General features: G+C 46.3%; 1 protein-coding gene across 4 annotated transcripts in view; it reads right to left on the reverse strand.

Moving 5' to 3' along the window:
• Pacsin2 (protein kinase C and casein kinase substrate in neurons 2) overlaps window positions 1-22,471 on the reverse strand; it is a 102,741-nt gene that overhangs the window by 47,993 nt on the left and 32,277 nt on the right. Inside the window, exon 1 of one of the 4 annotated variants that reach the window (XM_051160103.1) lies at window positions 15,849-15,868. The exons of the other annotated variants lie outside the window; for them this stretch is intronic. The gene's annotated coding sequence lies outside the window, so the exon portion shown is untranslated. Of the gene's footprint in view, window positions 1-15,848; window positions 15,869-22,471 lie in introns of those variants that run through there. 4 annotated transcript variants of the gene reach the window in all.

Here is a 22,471-nt window from a genome sequence, read left to right on the forward strand (position 1 = left end):
CACTGCCACAATGACCACTTCTTTGGGCATGCATACACCACCGCCTTCATGCTCTCTAACTGCTTTTTTTTTTTTTTTTAATATCTTATTTAATTTTACTTTTTATGTGCCTTAGTATGAGAGTGTTAGATCTTGGAGTTACAGACAGTTATGAGCCACCATGTTGGTGCTGGGAATTGAACCCGGGTCCTTTGGAAGAGCAGGCAGTGCTCTTAACTGCTGAGCCATCTCTTCAGCCCCTCTCTAACTGCTCTTAATGACAGAAAGCCCTTGGAAGCCTCACACTATGGCCAGCCCGACTGCCCTTCCTAGTCAACTCTGACTCACCACCCTTCAAGGCTGGTGTGAGGGTCACTCCATCCTCTACCATCCCTGTGAAGGTGGGATCATGCCGGCATGAAGAGCCCATCCCAAGACAAGACATCCCACTCAACACACAGATTTAAGCAGCAGGAAGGTCCCAGCACCCCTTAGAGACTAGTCACATAGGCATGGGGCTGGCTCAGCTCAGGCAGTCCTGTACTTCTTCAATCTCCCCAATACCCTCAAAGTGAGGCTACACCCACCCAGCAGATTCCTCCATTCACCTACCCTCCTGAACCCATGCCACTGCAGAGAACAATCTCATTTTGCTAAATGCTCGCTTCACATCAACCCTACGAACCAATGGCATCTAAACTGAACAGAATTATTTTTGAAACCAGCCAAACTACTTGATGTAGCTCTGGGAAGATGTGGCTATCGCCTCCGTGTCTGCATTAGAGCGCTAGTTTCTAAACTGTTTCCTGTCAGAGACCAGCAGGTGTGATAAGAGATTATCAGGCCTGACAGTGAAAGGGAAGATGGTTTTGAAGCCCAGGAGGAAAGCCAAAAGCACAGAGTCCTTGCTAAAGCCTCACCTTTGGAACCACAGTCAATGAAAGCCTGACTTTCCTTTGCCTGACTCTTACAGGAAAGGAAGGCATCACAGGACAGCTGCTGCTCTCTGCCCAGCAGGCTTCAGAGGACATCAGTGATACTCCTTCTGCCAAACTGTGCTCTATGCCAAGGCTTATGCCAAGTAGAGAGTGCACAGACAGTAATGGCCCTGCTCTGCCAGGTCCTTCAGGCTCAGCTACTTACTCCTAACAGCCTGTCACAGTTGGCATCACCTCTGAGCTGTGCCATGCAGCCTGTACCTAGAGCCCCGTGAAGAAGAGCTGGCTCTGCCCTGCTTATCTGTGCAGGACCCAAACCACCAGGCATGCAGGAAATGGAACAAGGAGGGAGACAGAGGTGTAGAGGGTGACAGGTTGTGAGATAGCAGTTCAAGAAACAAGAATAAAAAAAAGTGGATTGTGTAGTAATATCTTTGGCCCCTAGTGTTTTTTGTATCTTAATAGCACAAAGAAAACAAGCTGAGGACCAGGTGCCTAGGTCACTTTCAGATGACTGTCTCAGGTCACAGAGGTAGGAGGAAGTTCAACATCAGAAGGTCTCAGTCCAGCTGTCAGCCACCAGCTCACTCACAGGATGTTACTAGTAGAAGTATGGCGCTCACAACATGTAGTTCCCCAAAAGGCATTTTTCTTCTGTAACGGGAACAGGTCAGGATTGTGTCTAAAAGTGCTTGCCTGTGCCTCTGGCTGGCAAGTGCCCCAGGACTGTAACATGGACTCTCAGCTGAGGACTTCCTGGACCTGAATGCCAGCTGATGATCCACAGGGTTAAACAGAGCTATTTTTAAAAGGACAAAACAGACACATTTCCAAGTCTGATACTAACACAGAAATGCCAACAGCAATGTAAGAAAACACACAGAAGGAATCTAAAGATTGGAAAGAGAAATGGTTGAGATGACCCAGCTGGGCAAGCAGACCTCCTCCATGGATGCCCACAGCTCCTGAAGAGACACCGCCATGAGGAAGAGGCTAGCGCGCTCTAGACAGTGCTTCATGAGAAACGCTCTCAAGGCTGAGTGGGACTAGGACCTAGAGCGGAGAGAATCAGGAAGCCTGGACTCCAGGACTTCACTGAGGCTTCACCAGCTACCTAGGAAACTCCTATGTAAGCCACTTTCCCACCAGCCTCAGGTCCCTCACTTCCTACTTGGAGAAATACACCCGGCCCTGCCTGTCTCTCTATATAAATCACTGTCTCTTGCAGAGAGGAACTCACCACTCACTCTGTGCTAAGTATTGTCTCCTGAGTACTATGAGTGACTGAGCATTCCAGACCTTAGGTAAACTGCTAAAGGAAGCTACTTAGCACCAGAACAGTAGTGATTTTTTGTTTCCACAGATGGAGATTTGACTCACGGAGGGAAATGCCTGTGAATGGGCTTCGTGCCTATTACCCAGCACTATCGCTCATCAGTCAGCTAGATGAGTAAGGGCTGAAACAAACGCAAAGCACAAGCTCACTTGAAACCCCACTTGCTCCTAACTACCGACCGAGGGCTTGTCACTTTGCACCAAAAACTGCTCTGTTTTCTGGGAAGGAGATCATATCTCTAGGATGTGGGTCCATGTCATCTTCACTCCTGTGGCTCAGGCTTTGCTGCTTAAACACATATGACACTCTCATCCCCTTAGGACCAGCTACCTCACATATCATCTCCTTAATGTCTACACCTTTTATTGTTGTGAAAATGGGGGGAAAAGGTGGCCTTCAAGGCCAGCAAGTAAGTGGGAAGTAATACCACAGCTCTGCCCAAAGAAGGAACAAGTGCCCACAGTGGCATTGCCTGGACAGGGATCCACTCCACAACCAGGGCTGCCATCTCAGTCCTGGTGGCGTCCCGTGGAGCTGCAAAGCCCTGCCCACTTCTGCTGCCATGGACCAGAACATTGTATTTAATACTGGAAATCACAATTTGAGAAGTGCAAAGAAGACTGGAATTCTATGTGTAGAAATGAGCAGGTCCCATACACATCTGTCTAGCAGAGACAAAAGTCAGATAGCGGCAAAGCTCACTGGTAGAATGACTGCCTTCCTAAGGCCCTAGCTTCAATCTCTAGAACCATGGGTGGGAGGACCAAGGAAGGAAATTATTTAGCAGGGGCTTGGGGTAGCAATAAGGCATAACTAATTGAAAATGGCCAGTTTCCGGAATAACACTTCTAAAATACAACTTATGCATAATCTACCCATTTAAAATGGACGAAGTGATTTTTATCAAGTTCACTGAGTTGTGCCAGCATCACCAGTCATTTTTTTTAGGACATTTCTATCACACTAAACACATCTCACAGCCTTTATCAGTCACCTCTGTTCCCTCTATCCCCAACTCTGACAATCACTGAACTAGTTCCTGTCTCAGGATTAGCCTCCCTTTACAGTCCATGTTAAAGGAGTCACCCATGATGTGGCCTTGCTTCTTCCACTAGGCATGCCTGGGAAGTTCAAGTATGTTGTAGCATGTTAGCATTTCATTCCACTGTAACGCTAATAACACTTCATTGTATGAACATACTCCAATTTGTGACTGACACCTTCTCTTGGTCTGTTATGAAAAGTTCTGCAATGTGTATCTGTGTACAGGTCTCTGTACAACCCTGCGTACATCTTCATTTCTCTAGCATTGACACCTAGGAACTGCTGGGTCATACTGACAAATGGCTTCCCAACCTCAGGCTGTTTGACAAACAACTGCACCTTTTTACATTACCAGCAGCAGTGTAAAGAGCTGGAGCAGAGACAGAAGCAGACACACTCATGGACACCCGCTAAGCCAGGCGGCAGGAGCTGTCCCAGCTACATGAGTAGAAAGCTGAGGTCAAGTCCTAACGCTGTCCTTTTTGCTGTGTCCACCACTGAGGAGGCCTCAACTGGCAGCTGTAGGGAGCAGGGTCTCCTAGACCAACCTGGCCCCAGGGTTATCGCTGTGTACAGGACTATACACCCAGTCACTACACAGGAACATGTTGAAAAGTGGGAGGAATGGGGGGTGGTAAGACAGGCCAACATTTTTATCAGGTACAGTCCCTGAAAACTAGCATTGCTTACTAGTAAGACATAACCTAGACAGATGAAACACAATGAATTATGGGAGGAAGGAACAGGGCTTCCTTAAAACATGTCAATAACCTGTTGGGATGGAGCTATGGGAAACAGGCTTTATGGAAAAAAATCTGATAACAGTTACCAACCTCTGACTCTGTAGCCCCACTCTGGGGAATATGCCCCAAGCAAATAAACGCAAAGGAAAAAATAGCCTGAACAAAATGTTCATCCCAGTAATATTTATAACAATAAAAGCTGGAGACAAGTCAAATACTCAAAAACTAAGGAAACAATGGTGAATTGACAAGACAGAGATGCACAGTCACCATAATGGCCAGGCAGGAAAGTGGTTTACATTTTAAACTGGATATACACAGAACAGCACAAACATTCATTCCTTGGGGGCAAGGGTTGTATATTTTTATCTGTGTCCTCACTGCTTGGCATAAGGGACACAGTAATATTAGCCAAGTAACTGAATCAAGAAACAATCAAGTCAACTTGGTGAGTGAGTAACAAGGGATGGGGTGGGGGGTGGGGCGGGGGCAGAGGAAGATGTATGGAAGAAAGCTACGGCCTGGGTTCTAGAAAATGATTCAGAGTATGCCTTACAAGATGCACGTCTGAAAGAGAAAGAAGAAACAATATTCTTCCTTCACATGAGAAAATTGGCAGGGCATGGTGGCGCACGCCTTTAATCTCAGCACTTGAGAGGAAGAGACAGGCGGATCTCTGTGAGCTCGAGGCCAGCCTGGTCTACAAAGTGAGTCCAGGACAGTCAGGACTACAAGAGAAATCCTATCTCGAAAAAACAAAAAGAAAATGAAAATTGGATGCTTCAACAGGATGGGTCATGACTTTCCACAGAGAACCCATGCGCCTGTGGTTCAAAGAGCCTGGCAGTGCTGTAAGAAGGTCCAAGTACCTCCTAGAATGTCAGATACATACAACAGGCACTCATCCCTCAGACTCTGCAGGCACTGTTTTAAATCCTAAGTGTTTGTTCAGGGGCTCCTGTTGATAGTCATGGAGCCTGCTTCTGTTACTGAAGAAAATAGGCTTCTTCTTTTAAATTAATTTTCACATTCATGAGGAGAAGTCACCAGAAGTTCAAAGGGCTGTGATATGAAGTCTTTCATCAGACAAACCCTCCTCAGTGCCCAACATTGTGGCCCTGAACCTACCATATTCCTTCTCAGTAGTCCTGGGCTAGTCACTGTCACATCTCCAGCCACAGGGCACAGGACTGCCAGCTCCTGTGCCCAGCTCTTTCTCACCTGCCTAGAGAAAAGCTACCAATCCAACTGCTAGCCTCTTGCCCCATTCTGAGCAGCTTACTGGCAGCACTGGAGAACTGGCTCCCCCGAGGGACGGTCCTCCCTGTGTGCTGTCAGCCAGCAGCTGGCCAGTCCACAATGGCTGCAGACCTCTGTAGTTCACCTCCACTCTTCCTCCACCCACCTCCCTTCTCTCTGACTCTCATCCTCAGCCATCAGACGGGCTCCTGCTCTTCCCACTCCCCATTGCTACCTTCTCTGGTCAAAACTATGCTAGTTTCCGCTCTTGTCACAGGCCCTGTCTTCCACAGCACACTCTACCTGAGCAAATTCCTTCATTCCCACAAATCAAACCGCATTTAACCTGCTCTTGGGCTCAAATCCATACACCCATCTGCCTTCTGGACACCTCCACTCAACCCTCTCGTATCACCGTAAACTACCTCCTCAATCTGCTCCAGACAGTGGGTCATTCAAGTGTCAGGAAATGATCCCAGCACTCTTCGGCTGCTTCCCACACCCACACCTTACTGACACTTCTGCACAAGGTGGGGGGGGGGGTGGGCTAGATGATTAGAGTTTCTACAGATTTGATTTTCTCATTTAAGTTTGGAAAAGAATCCTGACCTAGAGGCATCAAACTCTCAATGCCATATTTTCTTAGCTTCCATGGAACATAATTGACTGCTGGGGGGTTTTCTATGTCAAATTATAAGCATCCTCTACAAACAGCCTGGTGGCCATATTCAACAAGAGCTTGCTTTAGGCCTAAAGCTATGTGACAATGTGCAAAGAGGTCTGCCAAAGAATGACAAGGTAGTATTAGAATCCCTTCACCAGTGGGCTAGAGAGACGGCTCAGAGGTTAAGAGCATTTGTTGCTCTTGCAAAGAACCCAGGTTCAGTTCCTAGGCAGCTTACAATAATAGGAAAACTCTACCTGCAGGGGATCCGACACACTCTTTAAAGTGTGGGCCCCAGGTACACTGTGGAGCACATAAAATAATATTTTTGTTGTTGTTGGTTTTTGTTTGTTTTTCAAGACAGGGTTTCTCTTGTATTCTTTGAAAATAATCTCTAAAAAAAAAAATTTTTTTTTTTTTTTTTTTGGGCAGAGCTCGATAGGTGGCTCAGTGGTTAGGAGCACTTGTTGCTCTTCCAAAGGATCTCAGTTTGGTTTTTAATATCTGCATTGGGCGTCTCACAGCTGCCTTTAACTCCAGCTGTCCTTCAGGGGTGCTGGCATACACGACATACTTAATGTACACATAAACAAAAATAAATCTTTTTTGTTTGTTTTTGGTTTTTCGAGAGAGGGTTTCTTGGCTGTCTTGGACTCCCTTTGTAGACCAGGCTGGCCTCAAACTCACAAAGATCTGCCTGACTCTGCCTCCTGAAAGCTGAGATTAAAGGCATGCACCACCACACCTGGCAAAAATAAATCTTTATATAAAGAATTCTTTCAGCTGAACGTGGTGGCACATTCCTTTAATCCCAGCACTCTGGATGCTGAGGCAAGCCTATCTCTGTGACTTCCAGGCCAGCCTGAACAAAGCAGGACAGCCAGGGCTGTTAAACAGAGAAACCGTGTGTGTGTGTGTGTGTGTGTGTGTGTGTGTGTGTGTGTGTGTGTGTGTGTGTGTGTGTGTGTGTGTGTGTCTGTGTGTGTGTGTGTCTGTGTGTGTGTGTGTCTGTGTGTGTGTGTTGAGGGTGAGAGCTAGAGAGGATGCATCAGCTTAGCTCTGCCATAGCTTCCAGCTCTCTTTAGTGTATCTTAACATCAGAATCAACAGTCTCCAACAAGTAACAGATGGATGGCTACAGGTACACAGAGAGGCAAGTAACAAGCCAGCAGAGTTCTGGGCTGGCAACGGGGGTACTGGTGTTTCAGAGCGTTCTTTGTACCTCTCCTGTGGTTCCACTCCCCTCTGATCCAGCCTGAGAGGCACTGCCACAGCCCACCGCCAAGCCACACCAAACACTCTCCTGGAGACTCTCCCAGTCAGAGGTGCCTGCCTGGTGAGCTCCCACTCAAGAGCTGCACTTTCAACTCCCAGAAAAGTCACACAGATCCAGATAAGTGAAAAGGACTATTCTGGCCAAAGTAGGAAAAAATATAGAACCGGTCAGGAGGTTGTCCTTTGTTCAGGACAGAAAATGGGGGCATTCACCAAGGGCTGGCATGAGGGGACAAGGGCCAGAGTTCTGTCTGACGGGAACGGATGCTGCTGAAGCAGGTTCCCAAGCGTGGACACAGGGCATTATTAACAGCACATGAGTCAGAGTCCCAGGTCAGCCCCTCCAGCTCCTCGTAGCCCTCCACTTTGAGACCGCCCCCAGTAGCAGGGCTTCCTGTCACACAAAAGGCCTCTGTGGTCCTGTGTCCACAGAGGAATGGATGCTTTTCCTGGGCACAAGCAGCGGTTTCAGAGGCTCTTCCTCATGGAAAAGTCTGACAAAGCAGATGCCTCTGGGAGCTGCAGCCCTGACTTGGAGGTGACTTGGATGCCTCTGGCCAGGTCTCACAGAAATGGCTTCCTCCAACACAGTGGACAGCCTCTTCCAATGAAGAAAGGGCTGTGTAAAAGGGACACAGACAAGGTGCTCAAGGCAGGAGGAAATCTCACTGGGAAGCCACAAACTGAAGGGGAGGGTGACCTATGGGAAGGAACCTGTGTGACAACAAAAGTGCACAGCACACAGTTGGACTGGCTTTCAAGCCTACTTGGTCAGGAGAGAATTTATTATTTAGAAATAACAATGTACATGGGTCAGACACAACCTTAGTCTTCAAGCCACCACAACTGACTTATGTCTCATCTATCTACCATGAATTGTTTTTAAAAAGTTCAAAGCACACCTCCAAAAGAATGCTAGAAAATGCCACAAAAATCATGGCAATGCTACACCTTTCAGAAGTTGTATCCAGCTCAAATATTTCTCTAGCCACATACTTTTGAAACTAAAAAAGCCACACAAGCCACAGGGATATTGGTTTTTAAGTGTTGTGTAGGCATTGTCTGCATTCAACTATGATGCCACTTTCTCAAGAACTTATTCTGCTCATACCAGCTGGAGCCCACAGCAACCCACCCCAGAGAAGAGCACTGGGCCAGTTTGTGATCACAACACACTGGAAACTGGAGGAAGAAGGAAGAAGGGACTGACACAGAGACAGAGACAGAGAGAGGGAGAAAGAGAAGAAGGGAGGAAGGAAAGATGGAGAACTTTAACATGATACTGATTTTAGTTAAAACAAAGCTAGTAGATTGGAACAACAGAAAACTCATTTATCAAGCAATAATGTGAAATCAGCATAAGCAAAGCATAAATTAGTAGCAAAATCCATTTTGCATGAGAAAAGTAGGGCCAAGTGTGGTGGCGCACGCCTTTAATCCCAGCACTCCAGGAGGCAGAGGCAGGCGGATCGCTGTGAGTTTGAGGCCAGCCTGGTCTACAAAGTGAGTCCAGGATGGCCAAGGCTACACAGAGAAACCCTGTCTCGAAAAAACAAACAAAAAAAAAAAAAACAAACAAAAAAAGAGAGAGAGAGAGAGAGAGAGAGAGAGAGAGAGAGAGAGAGAGAGAGAGAGAGAGAGAGAGAGAAAAGTGGGAAGAACAGGATTCTGAGTTCTGGCATCAGCAGTGATGGGTGTAAGGTTTAATTAACTTCTAAGCTTCATTCCCATCTGTAAAATGGGGATAAACAAGGCTTTATTTCATTGAGAAAAGTATAAATTTAAATAACATTTTAAGCATGAATACCTGAATGTCTGAGGCACTCCACAAATATTGGTTTCCCATGGTCTCAACCTGCTTATCCTTAGCATAACTTCCATCAGACCCTTTGGCCTGGCTCACCCACAGGACAAATGTCACTTAGCAAGTAGCGAATAAGCTCCATGCATCAAGCATCTCTGAAGAAGCTGCACCCAGAGATCCTCTCGAAAGCTCATGCAGACTCTTGAGCCTGGCTGACTGGATCACTGTGATTCTGGCACAGAAAGACCCAGATCTTGGGCCCTTTAGTGGCCATCTCTCTTAAGAGATACTTTTGTGGGCTGGAGAGATGGCTCAGCGGTTAAGAGCACTGGCTGCTCTTCCAGAGGTCCTGAGTTTAATTCCCAGCAACCACATGGTGGCTCACATCCATCTATAATGAGATCTGGTGCCCTCTTCTGATATCCAGGCATATATTGTAGTCAGGACAATACATACATAGTAAATAAATAAATCTTAAGAAAAAAAGTTAGACCTTTGAGACATGCATAACACCCAGAAGCCCTGCAAAAAGGAACACCTAAGGTTGTGGTCCAGACAAATTCTCTCTGTGGGGGTACCCAGATGAGAGGAGCATCACTCTGGAGATAGCAGGGAAGGCACCCTCCAGGTAGAGAGCGCAGGGGTGGGATATGACGATGGACTGCTAAGAGACAAAAGAAGGGCCACCAAGCAATAGAGCCTGGGCCTTCTTCACATCATGGGGGTGGATGGACTAGATCACAGAGAACGTTCCACTGGACAGAGTGCAGAACAGTCTCCACCATCAGGACTCAGTCCACCATGGCACTCACCAGCTCTTCAACACAGAAACGTGGCTGGTTCAAATGAGGTCTCAGCATCCACATGGTGACTTACAACCTCCTATAATTTCAGCTCCAGGGGATCTGATGCCATCTCTTTGGCTCTGCTCTCATGAGGAACACACACGATGCACATACATACATACATACATACATACATACATGCAGGCATTAATATGTGTGTGTTTGGGGGGGGGGGCGGGTAGAAGATACCAAATCAATCAGTGGATGATCACTTGATAGCTTATTACGAGGTAGTCATGGAGAGGTCTTAAAAACATAGGTGACCAAAAAAGAAAAAAAAAAAACAAAAACAAAAACAAAAAAAACCCGTAAGTGATAGGAGAGTATGTCCTTGGGACCAGTTTCTGGCCCTAGCCCGTCCCCAAATCCTAAGAAAACCACCAACTCACTTATGTCACATGGTCCCTTTGCCATGATGTTCTGTCTGTGGTGCTTGCTTGCTATTGAAGCCTGGAAACCTGAGCTCAATCTCTGGAACCCATGTAAAAGTGGAAGGAGAGCTGTCCTCTGACCTCCACATGTATGTCATGCACAGGTACATACAAGCAATAAAAATAAAATAAAATTTAAAAAGCCACATGTGAGGCTGGAGACTTGTCTAGTGGTTAGCACTTGCTACTCCTCAGAGGACCCAGGTTCAGTTCCAGCGCCTCTAAGGTGGCTTATAGCCTTCTGTAACTGGAGCTCCAGGGAATCTGGTGCCATCTCCTTGCCTCTGCTCTCACAAGGCACACAGGATGCACAAACATACATGTAGACATTCATATGCGTGTGGGAGGGGGGTACTTTCAGAAGCCCAAAGAGGGTGTCAGCTCCCCATAGGTTGCTGCAAGCTACTTCCATGAGTACTTTGAACCAAACTGAGGTCCTCTGCAAGAGCAGCAGTGCTCTTCAGTGCTTAGCATTTCTCTAGCGCCTGACCCTGAAGTCACAAAGATCCATGTGCCTCTGCTTCCCAAGTGCTGGGGTTAAAGGTGTAGGACACCATACACACCAAGCCCCTAAATTCTTTTTTAAGAGTTCTGCAGTAGGCAGGTGGTGGTGGTGGTGGTGGCGCACGCCTTTAATCCCAGCACTCGGGAGGCAGAGGCAGGTCGATCACTGTGAGTTGGAGGTCAGCCTGGTCTACAAAGCGAGTCCAGGACAGTCACAGCTACAAAGAAAAATCCTGTCTCGGAAAACCAAAACCAAACCAAACCAAAAGAGTTCTGCAGTAACTCAGTGGTAAAATTCTTGCCTAGCATGCCTGAGTTTATTCCCTGACATGTGTGTGTGTACATGCGTGTGCACGCACAGACACCCTTTAATCTCTACAAAAAGAATCCTTCAGTTTCTTAGCTCACTCATTGTCTCATTCACATCACTGCCTTTGTCTCTCCTGTTACTATCTGACCTACAAGCACGCTTCTCTAAGCACACTCCTCTTTGCCTAGTGCTAAAGCCTGAGATAGCTAGCAAGTCTCCTCAAAGTCTGAGAAGACTTAGACACTCTGAGCCTATCACTAGAACTGAGTCTGAAAAGGGGCCCTATACAAGCATAAAAGTACAGAGGGCCCAGATGTCAGGAACATAAATTCTCAGTGATTTCTGAGCCAGCAGAAGCTCTGAGCTGTGCATCTGCAGCAAAACCAGCACGTAGGACCCTCATACCCACCCTCTCATGTCTGTGACTCACACAGGACCAAGTGGGCAGAAGCCAGAACAGGGAGAATTGAATGTGTTGTCAAACACTAGTACCAGCTGACTCCAGGAAGAGATGAACCAATTACATTATTAGGAAAAGGAAGCCAGATGAAATATTCTATGCAAAACACATACTAGGGGGCTAGAGAGATGGCTCAGCGATTAAGAGCACTGACTGTTGTTCTTCCAGAGGTCCTGAGTTCAATTCCCAGCAACCACATGGCGGCTTATAACCACCTATAATGAGATCTGATGTCCTCTTCTGGTGTGCATGAAGACAGTGTACCCATATACATAGAATAAATAAATAAATCTTTTAAAAAAACCCACACATACTAAAACTACAACAGGGGCTAGAGACATGGTTCAAACATTAAAAGCACTGGCTGCTCTTGGACTCAGGTTCAATTACTAGCACTCACATGGCAGCTCACTCACAATCATCTCTACCTCTAGTACCAGGGAATCCCGTGCCTTCCTCTGGCCTCTGAGGACACTGAGCGTGCATGTGGTGCATAGATAAATACTGGTGTAGGTAGGTAGGTAGATAGGCAGACAAACAGTAAGTTGAAAAAACCTTATGAAAAGACAAGAGTAAGTCTAAAACACTGAGAAACAAGTCACTGAAGTGGTGGCAGAAGTTGCACTGAGAAGCAGCCTGCCTGGCCCACAGCCTCTCTCTTTAGGCCCAGGTGTTGACATCAGGCTCACAATGTGGGAGCAACAATTTTTTCAGGAATACTAACAAAATATACCCATTACAATAGCAGGGAAGTCACAGCTCTGCCCTGCAGCATGAAAATATCACCCATGGGACTCAGTTCATTCTTGGCTTTATAGACTACAGTAGGTATACATTTATTAGATTCAGTTTTAAGCATACACTCAATTTTAAGCACAAATAAGATACTTATTAAAGACACCCATTTTCTTGGAGTGTATGCATTTCAGAAATGTTATTTGTTTTTATTATTTAATCATGGTCTTCCCAGGTCCAAAGAAAATCCCAGCTCCCCAAACTCTAAAGGCAGTCCAGCTATCCAGAAATGAGCTCCACCTGCACTGTAGGAGGAGTTCAGGAACTTGTGAAGCCAGTTCCCCTCCACCAAAAGGAGTTATCCCCTCACCGTGGGCAGAAGGACCCGTGGTGCCAACCAGTGAATGAAAGCTCATTCTGGGCCACGTCACAAGCACCTGATCCACACTGCAGAGTCCATGCCAGCCCTTCTCCTCTCCTCCCCTACCCTAAACCCCCTCCAGCTCAAAGGCTCCCCTCCCCCAGCTACTCTTTGATGTGCTCCGCCCCCTTTGCTCTCTTGCTCTCACTCCACAGCCTAATTCTGCTTCTCTCACTATGCTTTCTCCATTCTCTCTCACAGATAGCCCTGACTCGATGCCCTAAGCTCGACATGTTCAGTCTACTTCTCTTTGCTCTGGACTCTTCCAGATGCTTCTGGCTGTTCTCGCTCTCATATCTACAATAAAAGTCCTATCTTAATCGGGCATGTCGTCAATTTATACAGACCTCACTGTGTAGCTCAGGCTGTTCTAGAACTCACTATGCAGACCAGGCTGGCCTGGACCTCACAGAGATCCACCTAACTCTGTCTCTTGAGTGCTGGTATTAAAGGTGTGCACCCCTACACCCAGCCTATTTCAGAAAACTTTAAGGATTATATGCTAACTGTTTTAGAAAATAAAAGCATATGATATCTATAAACCTCCCGCAGGGTACCAAGTAGGCTTTGGACAGTGGCAGGGAACCATACTAAAGTGGATGGACAGTCATCCAATATTCTCAGCCAAACGTTGCTTATATCTGAGTTTCAGGAGGACTTGAACTCAGTTTTTAGCAAAGAACTTTGTAAAGGCTGGATGCTAGAGACTGAACTCAGGGCTGCACATGCTAAATATACAGGTCTATCCCAAGAGACTATGTTTAAGGACTCTGAAAAGCTGTGAGTAAATTCCATTTTATTAATTAAATCACCTTTCTTTCTTTACATTATAATTTTTAGAAGTTTCTCATGTTGCAAAACCTATCTCAAGACTTAAAAGCTGTCAGTATTCCCATGCAGGAACTGAAACACACAAATACTAAGAAAAGGAGCTTGTGTTTGGGGTTTTCCTGTCATGTTTCCTCTTTCAAAGAAGAACGAAGTTCTTGTCTGTCTCTTTTACTAGATGTGATCTTCACAGGCCTGGCAGCCCCATCTACAGATAACACATAATGGGGCTCACTTGGCTGGGTCCTAATTTAGGAGAGAGGCAGAGAAAACTACAAAATAGAGAACTCTTTATTTTTCAGAAAGTATCTCTCGGAGGCAGAGCTGTCGGTGCCCTTTGTATTGATAATGACCTCATTATACATTATACTCTATATTAATCTACTTTATTCATTATGCATCTATGTCAAATTGTACTCAGCAAAAAGTGTTATTTAATAAAAGCTGAGTCTTTGGAAATAAAAAAAAAAAGAAAGAAAGAAAATGAACTCTTGGGCCCAGGGCTGCAGTTGAGAGAGAGGGCATTCCGCATTACATCTTGCTCTTGATCTGAGAGAAGAGGGGAACATCCAATGTATATAATGTTGAGAAAAGATGCCTACCATGCAAAAAGTTTCAACCTAGAAAGCAGGAGCCTTGGCTTCTAGACTCACCTAACAAGCCATGTAACCCTGAAGCCGTCACTGCATTTCTCAGTCTTGACTCCCTTGTCAAGATCAGGGGCCTGGCCACAGCCGCTCCAAGAGCCTCTAACTCTAAACGCCAAGTTCCCATCTTTGAAACTAAGCCACCAAATAACTTAGCACGTGGGTGAGCAAGAGTCAAATAAAAAGAGGGGACAATAAAGAAGGATTATTCTGCCGGGCGGTGGTGGCGCACGCCTTTAATCCCAGCACTTGGGAGACAGAGGCAGGTGGATCGCTGTGAGTTCGAGGCCAGCTTGGTCTACAAAGTTAGTTCAGGACAGCCACAGTTACATAGAGAAACCTTGCCTTGAAAACCTGGGGGGGGGGTGCAGGGGGGGTGGCTTATTCTTACTTACCGGCGTGGCTCTCACCTGCAGGGCATGCTTCATCTTGACTTTTTAAAACTGCTTTTTTAAAAACAACTGCAGCATTTAGAGACTATTCAGTAGAATTGTCTATAATCCAGAAGATTTGAGGAAAGAGCTATTCAAAGCTATAAGAGCAAAACTAAGACTGGAGGCCCTGAATAAGGTCTAAAGGACATGTGTTACACACTGTGGAAATTCTGTGACCCAAAAAACGCTAGACACATGGGCGAATCACAGCAGGTGACAATCTAAGCAGAAAGCGTGTGGTGGCACAGCTGCACCAGCAGAGCGAGCACTTACAAGAACCACACCAGGTCACTGCCTGGTTCAATGTTCATGGCAATGGGTAATCCAGTAGGAATAAGTCACATAGGGAGGGTCCCTTAAGCAGCAAGGGCTGGGGGGTGGGGGGGGGAGGGGTCTTTTTTAAGCTTTAAATTACAATTACAGTATTACAAAAATAAGGGAGGAGGGAATCCTAATTTTCCAGTTCTAGAATATGACTTTTGAGATAAGAAATAATTAAAATGTGTATGAGGATGCTCAGTTTTACAGAACACTTGCTATCCAATGAGAACATGACGTTTCTAGCACTGGAGACGGGCACAGGGTCTGAGAAGAGAAATGAGGAAGAGCTGACTCAGGCCACAGGCGGGTGGAATGCTAATTTGGGGAGCACCCACCCCCACTCCCAGCAATTACACTTAACTGGAAAAGCTCATCTGCTGGCTGTTTTCTCTTTGTCTATAGATTAGCTCTGGCTTTTAAAAAAAGAAACAGCAAACATAATAAACACACCATGTGAAAGTAAGGAAATAACAGCCCTCTCTCTAGTAACAAACAGTTAACCCAGGTAACTCAGCTAGGCAGCTAGAAAACAGCTCCATTAGAGGTGTACAAGCTGGAGGAAGGCAAGCTGAAGCAGCTCCAAGTGATCCACTGGGAGAGGAACCAGGTGCACGTGCTCCAAGCCAGAGTCAAAGATTATAAAGCACAAGTCTTCATTTCTTGTTTGGGGCGAAATCTAGCACAAGAGAATCAAGCACTTGCTGTCATTTTCTCAGGGCATGAGGGACGAAACATTCCATGCTGGTTAATGTGGAACTGGCTGAACACTTCTGTCAAGAACCTCTCAAACTAGGTAGGCTTACTTACAAGGTGAAACTGCTGTTAATCATGCAGCACCAAAAAAAAAAAAAAAAAAAAAGTACAAGAATTCTGCTTTCAGACAGGCCTACCTTAAAGCTCACCCAGTCCCTCTGTCAGACACTGGCTGCACCCGCCAAACTTTGCAGGTCTGCTCAGTACCTGCCTCCTTCCAACCCTGTTGGTAGGTCTGACCTCCCTCTCCCAGCACATTTCATCATTTCCTGTTGGCTGCTGAGATAAGGTCACTCCTCACACTGCTGCATTCACAGTACAAGCTGCAGGTTCTGACTGAGACTGGCTCCTGCCTGCCTGGGCCATCACAGAACAGCTCTCTTTTCAAAATGTGACCCCAGGAATCTCAGCATTCCCATGGGGGAAAAAAACAGAGAAAGGAGGTCTGGCAACAAATGCATGCTGTTCTTCTCGAACCAAAATATGTGCTCACCAACTTACATGACGGACTCGCCTTGTCTTTAGGACAGAAAGAAGGCATGCTTGGCGCCTGGGGGCAGGTGTATGCCTGCGTTCCCAGGCTTGCTTCTGGGGGTGATCTGGTCTTAGTGCCCCCATATCTACTCTACCCCTATGCTGCCCTCTCCAACGCAGGTACCCTGAGTGGAAGACAACAGGGAGCCTGGTGAAGAGACGGAACAGGGGACAGGCATAGAGGAGCAACTGCCTCCTAAGAAGGAGGGGGCACAAATAAGCAAGGTGAACTCATTAAAAAGCAAAAGCCACCCCACTTCTACTCTAACAAAAAACTGAAAGTAAAAGAAAAAACAATGTTAAAAATTGGGGTACAGTGTGTAATCAGAATGCATAGCCATGGGGCCCTCTAGATAAAGGACAAGGGGGAAACCCCACCAAACTGGGCTGTTAGAACCCGGACAAGGAAGCAGAAAGGAACAGAAGGAGCAGGGAGCAGCATCTGAGTTTCTGGTTCTTTTGTTTTGTTTTTCTTTCAGTACTTGAAATAGAACCCAGGGCCTCACTAGGCACTGTATCACTGCACTGCAGACACACCCAGGCCTGTTTTCTGGTTCTTGAACTAATTACATACATACTGTGTATGTGAAAAAATCTATACACATTTATGTCTGGACACTTTTTGTACACATATTATTTGCCAATAAAATTGTCTCCCCTGGCCCACCCCCCTCCCCCCAGACAGGGTTTCTCTGTGTAGCCCTTGGCTGTCCTGGAACTCTGTAGACCAGGCTGGTCTCAAACTCACTATGATCCACCAACATCACTCTACCTCCCAAGTGCTGAGACTACAGGTGTGTGCCACTGTGCCTGGCTGCCAATAAAGATTCTTTAAGTTACATGCAAAATGGCTCAGCAGGTAAAGGTGCTTGCTACACAAGCCTGGCTACCTGAGTTCCAGCCAGAAAACTGGCCCCCAGGCTTCCGTCCCAGCGAGAGCCAACTCCTTCCACATGGCCAGCTACAATGCTATTCCTAAGTGGCAGTGGCTGGAAAATGGTCACTTTGGAGCAGTTTCTACCTTAAAATATGAGCCAAGAGGAAGAATGGAGTAAAATTAAATTATGTGGCTGATGAAATAATACATTGCAAGGGAAAATGATGCCTGTGAACATTCAGTTATTTTCAGTGTTCCTGATGTACTCTTCACTTGGGCATGTCACTCAGGTCACCTGGTCTCACCCTGTACAAGTCAGTTAGGAGATTCTTTCTGAAATCTTGTACTGGAAGCCTCTTAATGGGAACATCAGAAAAGACCATACAGACAGGTAGCAGAAGGGGAAGTGGGGGGCAAGGGTACCTGACAGGCCAGCCTCAACAGGCTTCACACTTCCTATAGATATGGGTTCCTGAACTCAGCAAGCCCAAGACACAAAGCCAGGTGGTTCAGCTAAGGCTGGTTGGTGGCAGAAGTCCTGCAAGAGCCCTCTCACCATAGGTCCTTACTCAGTGGCATTCCAATCTCCACATCTGCAGAAAGATCAAGCCAGCTGCCCACCCTCCAGAGGCCACCAGAACATAGTCATTCTAGAAAAGTAGGTCTCAACCTATGGGTTGCGACTCCTTTGACAAACCTCTATCCCCCAAAAATGTTCACATTACAATTCATAAAACTAGTAAGATCACAGTCATGAAGTAGCAATGGAAATAATTTCATGGTTTGGGGTCACCACAACACAAAGAACCATACTAAAGTGTAACAGCATTAGGGAGGCTGAGAACAACCACTGTTCTAGAAGGACTGGGACTCATGATCTTCTTTGCCTTCCTTCCTTTTGCTCTTCATCTTCCCTATCTGCCTTTCCTCCTCCTCTTTCTCCCTTCGTTCCCTTTACTAAGATATTGATCTGCGCAGAACTGAGTGCATCACTTTGTGGCACTAACAAAACATTTCTCCAGCCTCCAAGTTCCCTGTGCCCTTTGCAGCATTCCCTGGCTTGACAGATCAGCAAACACTGATCTATGGTTTTTGAAAAAGTAGTTTCTGTTGTTGAAACATAATCTAACCACAGTGCCCAAGTAAGATGTGAACCCGGGACCCTCCTGCCTTGACACTGGTATCTGCCTTTCTGCAGACACAGAGAATGGAATTCTAATAGCATAAGTCTGAGAACGCAGAAGGCTCTTCCTGGGCTCCTGCGTGGCTTCTGCCAGCCCAGGGGAATCACAACCCCAATAACACAACTTTGCAGCACACTGCAGATGACACTGACCATGAACTGCGCCCAAAGTGCTGGAGTCAAGAACTAAACTCCCTAACATTTCAGCCTAAGTATATTTTATTGAGACTCAAACTTTCCCCACCCACCCGCGAACCCCCGGCCCAAGACAGGGTTTCTCTGTGTAGTCCTAGCTGTCCTGGACTCACTTTGTAGACCAGGCTGGCCTCGACCTGCCTCTTGCCTCCCCGGGCGCTGGGATTACAAGCGTGCGCCACCACACCCAGCTGAGACTCAAACCTTTAGGTAACTGGCTCTATTGTACACCAATGGTTCTGATGAACCAAATGGTCCGCTTTCTAGCCAGTATCACTCAGCTTCTCCCCACTGTCACAGGAGTGCCTTGTAGTGGCAGAATTCAGTTACAGGTTGGATGGCCAGGCAACAAACTGTGCTAATTTATGATTTGTTCTTGTCTTCAAATACCAAGTAAATATTCAATTTCAGAAACTTACTATAATACTAAGTAAAGTGTCAGGGGGTGTTAGATCATTTGGAGGGAGGAGGATAGTGGTTAATTTCAAATCCTAATGTTAGTCTTTCCTATTTTTTAGGAACCAAGATGTAAATGAGTCATCTGGCTTTATTCCTTCTACATCTATGCCAAATTTCTAACAGCCTCTATCAGAAAATGCACCAGAACAAAGCTGAACTATCTTTGGCAAAGTTTAAAAAAAAAAAAAGGTAAAGTCTCTTACATAAGCGTCTTTGCTTTGTTGGCAGTTGTCCAATCATGAAGTAGGAGACGGAAGAAAAAAAAAATAGAAAAAGGAATTGGCAACACCAAGCTAATAAAAGCTGAAGGCTCAACCAAGGAAAATTTCAAAGCACCAATTGTAATAGAATGTGCTGGCTTTTTCCCTCTCATATACAGCTTATAAAATCCCCAATGGTATCAATAGAAGTGATACTTGGGTTTTGCATGTGTGTACACATACGTAGGGCAATCAGGAGCCATCTATTTGTTTGAGACCAGGTCTCTCACTGTGGCACTTTGGCTATTTTGGAAATCACTATGTAGTCCAGGCTGGCCTTGAACTCCCAGAGGTCCACCTGCCTCTGCCTCCAAGTGCTGGAATTACAGGCGTGTGCTACCATGTCTGACATCTACTTTATTTTAAGACAGCATCTCTCACTGGCCTGGAGCTTGCCTAGTAGGCTAGGCTAGAGCGCCAGTAAGCCCCAGGGATCCACCTTCTCCACCTCACCAGAAATGAGATTATAAGCATGTGCTGCCACATTCATCTTTTTCACAAGGGTTCTGGGTTCTAGCTCAGGTTCTCAGCTTGCAAAGCAAGGACTCTGACAACTGAGCTATCATCTTAGCCCAGCACCTGGATTTCCAACCCAGTATCTTGGAGGCTAAGATGTCATTACCTATGACCCTTGAAATACCTTAAGCATTCTCTGGGCAATATACTGAAGACGGAACATGATCCAAGAAGGAAGATTTAAAGTTCAAAAAACAAATACTGAGCAAGAGTCAGTGAGTTCGGAGACACTTTCAGGACTAAGAGTAGCTGATGTTGCAGGAGTGCTTTATTGGTATGATTTCACCCACTTCCTTACATGTTAACTTCATCATCTGTTACAGTTTGGCTATCAGGTTCCCCTGAGCTCATGTGTTAAGGACAGTCCTCACTGTGTCACTGCTGAGGACTTGCAGAAACTTTAAGAGGGAGCATGCCCTCAAAGGGAACTGTGGGAGCTTGGTCTCTTCCTCCCTTTGGAGTCCTAGCCAGCAGGTGTCTGCTCCACTCCACTCCCACCATGCCATACAGCCCCAGCACAAGCTCAAAGGCAGCCAGCTGTACACGGACATCTCCAACCTTGTAAGGCACAGCAGCCCTCTCCTCTTCACAGGCAGTTGTTACAGTGACTATCGGAGGTGCTTTCCTCAGTGGTACAGTCCACCACGGCAGGAAGGCATGAGGCAGCTAGTCCCATTACATACCCAGTCAGGAAGCAGAGAGAGCTGAATACTGAATGCTAGTGCTTGGCTCACTTTATCCTTTATTTAGTCTAGAACTCCAGCCATGGGATGGTGCCACCCACAGTTAAAGTCAATCTTCCCACCTTGGTCATCCAATCCAGAAGTCCTCTCAAATACATGCCAGAGGTTTGTCTTTTAGGTGACTCTGGGGCCTGCCAGGTTGGCTCTATACTACCTGGCACAGTGATGGAGAGCTAACGCCATCTGACACTGTATAGAAAGTTTCGAGCTCCATAGTTCACTATTCCTGTTCTTACCAGCTTCAAGTCTGGCAGGTAGATGGACAAACATCCAGAGGACCATACAGAGTGACAAGCACTGCATCTAGGGACCTACGCAGGGAGCCAAGCTAGGCCAGGGAATGAGGAAAAGAGGTGGACAACTCCCCAGAAAAGTGAACCCCTCGGCTGAATCACTTTTAGGAGCCACCTCCAAGGGAGAGCAGGCATCAGGCAGGAGCTCCTGGCTTTATTAGCTTGTGTCTTTTGTTGAAGGCAAGAAAAACCGCCAACTTTATTCACCCAGTAAGGACACTAGAAAAGAAAAACAAAAACAAAAAGCATGTTACCTCCCAATATTTCATCATTTTTTTTTTTTTTTGTTTGGGGTTTTTTCAAGACAGAGTTTCTCTGTGCAATCTTGACTGTCCTGGACTCACTTTGTAGATCAGGCTGGCCTCGAACTCACAGATCCACCTGCCTCTGCCTTCCTAGTGCTGGGATTACAGGCGTGTGGCACTATACCCGGCTCTAATATTTCATCTCTCAAGAGATCTTACTAATAAAGACACTTTAGGCTGGAGAGTAGACAGGTAAGAGCACTTGCTGCCAAGCCTGCTGGCCTGAGTTTGAATCCTGGAATCCACATGATGGAAGGTGAGGCCTATTCCTGCAAGTTGTCCTCTGACATCACACATATGGAAACATACATATTAATAATATGAATTTACTTTTAAACCATGTCTGCATGTGAGACCACAAAAGAGAAAGCCTATGTTGAGGTGCTATGATGATTTTTTTCTGAACACTTACATTTGTATTTTACAATGTCCATTTTCTGGTTTTAGAAAGGAGATATAGTGTGGGGTTCCATTCTGAGTCCTCTAACTGGACAGACAACATTGAAGCCAAGCCAAAGGTCAACCTTGTTACTGTGCAGAGAGGCTAGAACCACTGCACTCAAAGCCCACAGGCCAACGCCCACTCATAGGCTTTCAGAACATCCACAATGCCAGGTGACAAGTTGTCACCAAGCCTGCCATTCTGAAATCCCTGACCAGAGGGAGGCTCACCACCACAGCTAGCTCCCTGATTGTATTACACTTCACTGGGAAAGAACAAGGTCATTCCACACCATTTACTCCAAAAAGCCAAGTGTGAGATTTTATGACCCCTTCTGGAAGCATAAACCCCAGGGAAGGTTAAACCCTCAGCTATGCCCAAAGGCAGAGGCACCAGCGTGGGACTTCACATGTGGCACTGACACAAGCAGGCGTGTGGCCACATCATCGCACAGTTCCCTACTCTCAAGAGCATGAAGGAATTCATGCAGAGAGGTAAGTATGAGACAGAGATTTTCATGAATGAATAAATCTTAATTTACTGGATAAACAGACTAATGAGACCTGGGCTGGTATACTCAGAGTGGTCAGCTCTGACCATGGCCACAGTGTCCCTAGTCCCCAAAAGAAAAGCTTATGAAAATATCAAAGAAAGTAAGGACCTTGAAATGAAATTCATAACCACACAAATGACCAACAGCTGCATGCGACTAGTAATTAATGAGGATGACATTAAGTGGCTTCCAAAGCCTGGGATCAAATCTGCAGGCACTGGTCAGTGACAGCCCAGGCTCCCTGCATCTCCACTCCACCCCCACCTGCCCAGCCTGTCCACAGTGCTCTGCTGCACACTGCAGCACGCTCCATTCTCACCGGTGTCAGAGGGTCACCTAGCTTACACTAAGCTGAAAACAGGAAAGAGAGTTGGTACCTCAAACTATTACATGCCATCTA

Source organism: Acomys russatus, chromosome 17 (genome assembly GCF_903995435.1).
Source record: "Acomys russatus chromosome 17, mAcoRus1.1, whole genome shotgun sequence".
Classification (NCBI taxonomy): Eukaryota; Metazoa; Chordata; class Mammalia; order Rodentia; family Muridae; genus Acomys; species Acomys russatus.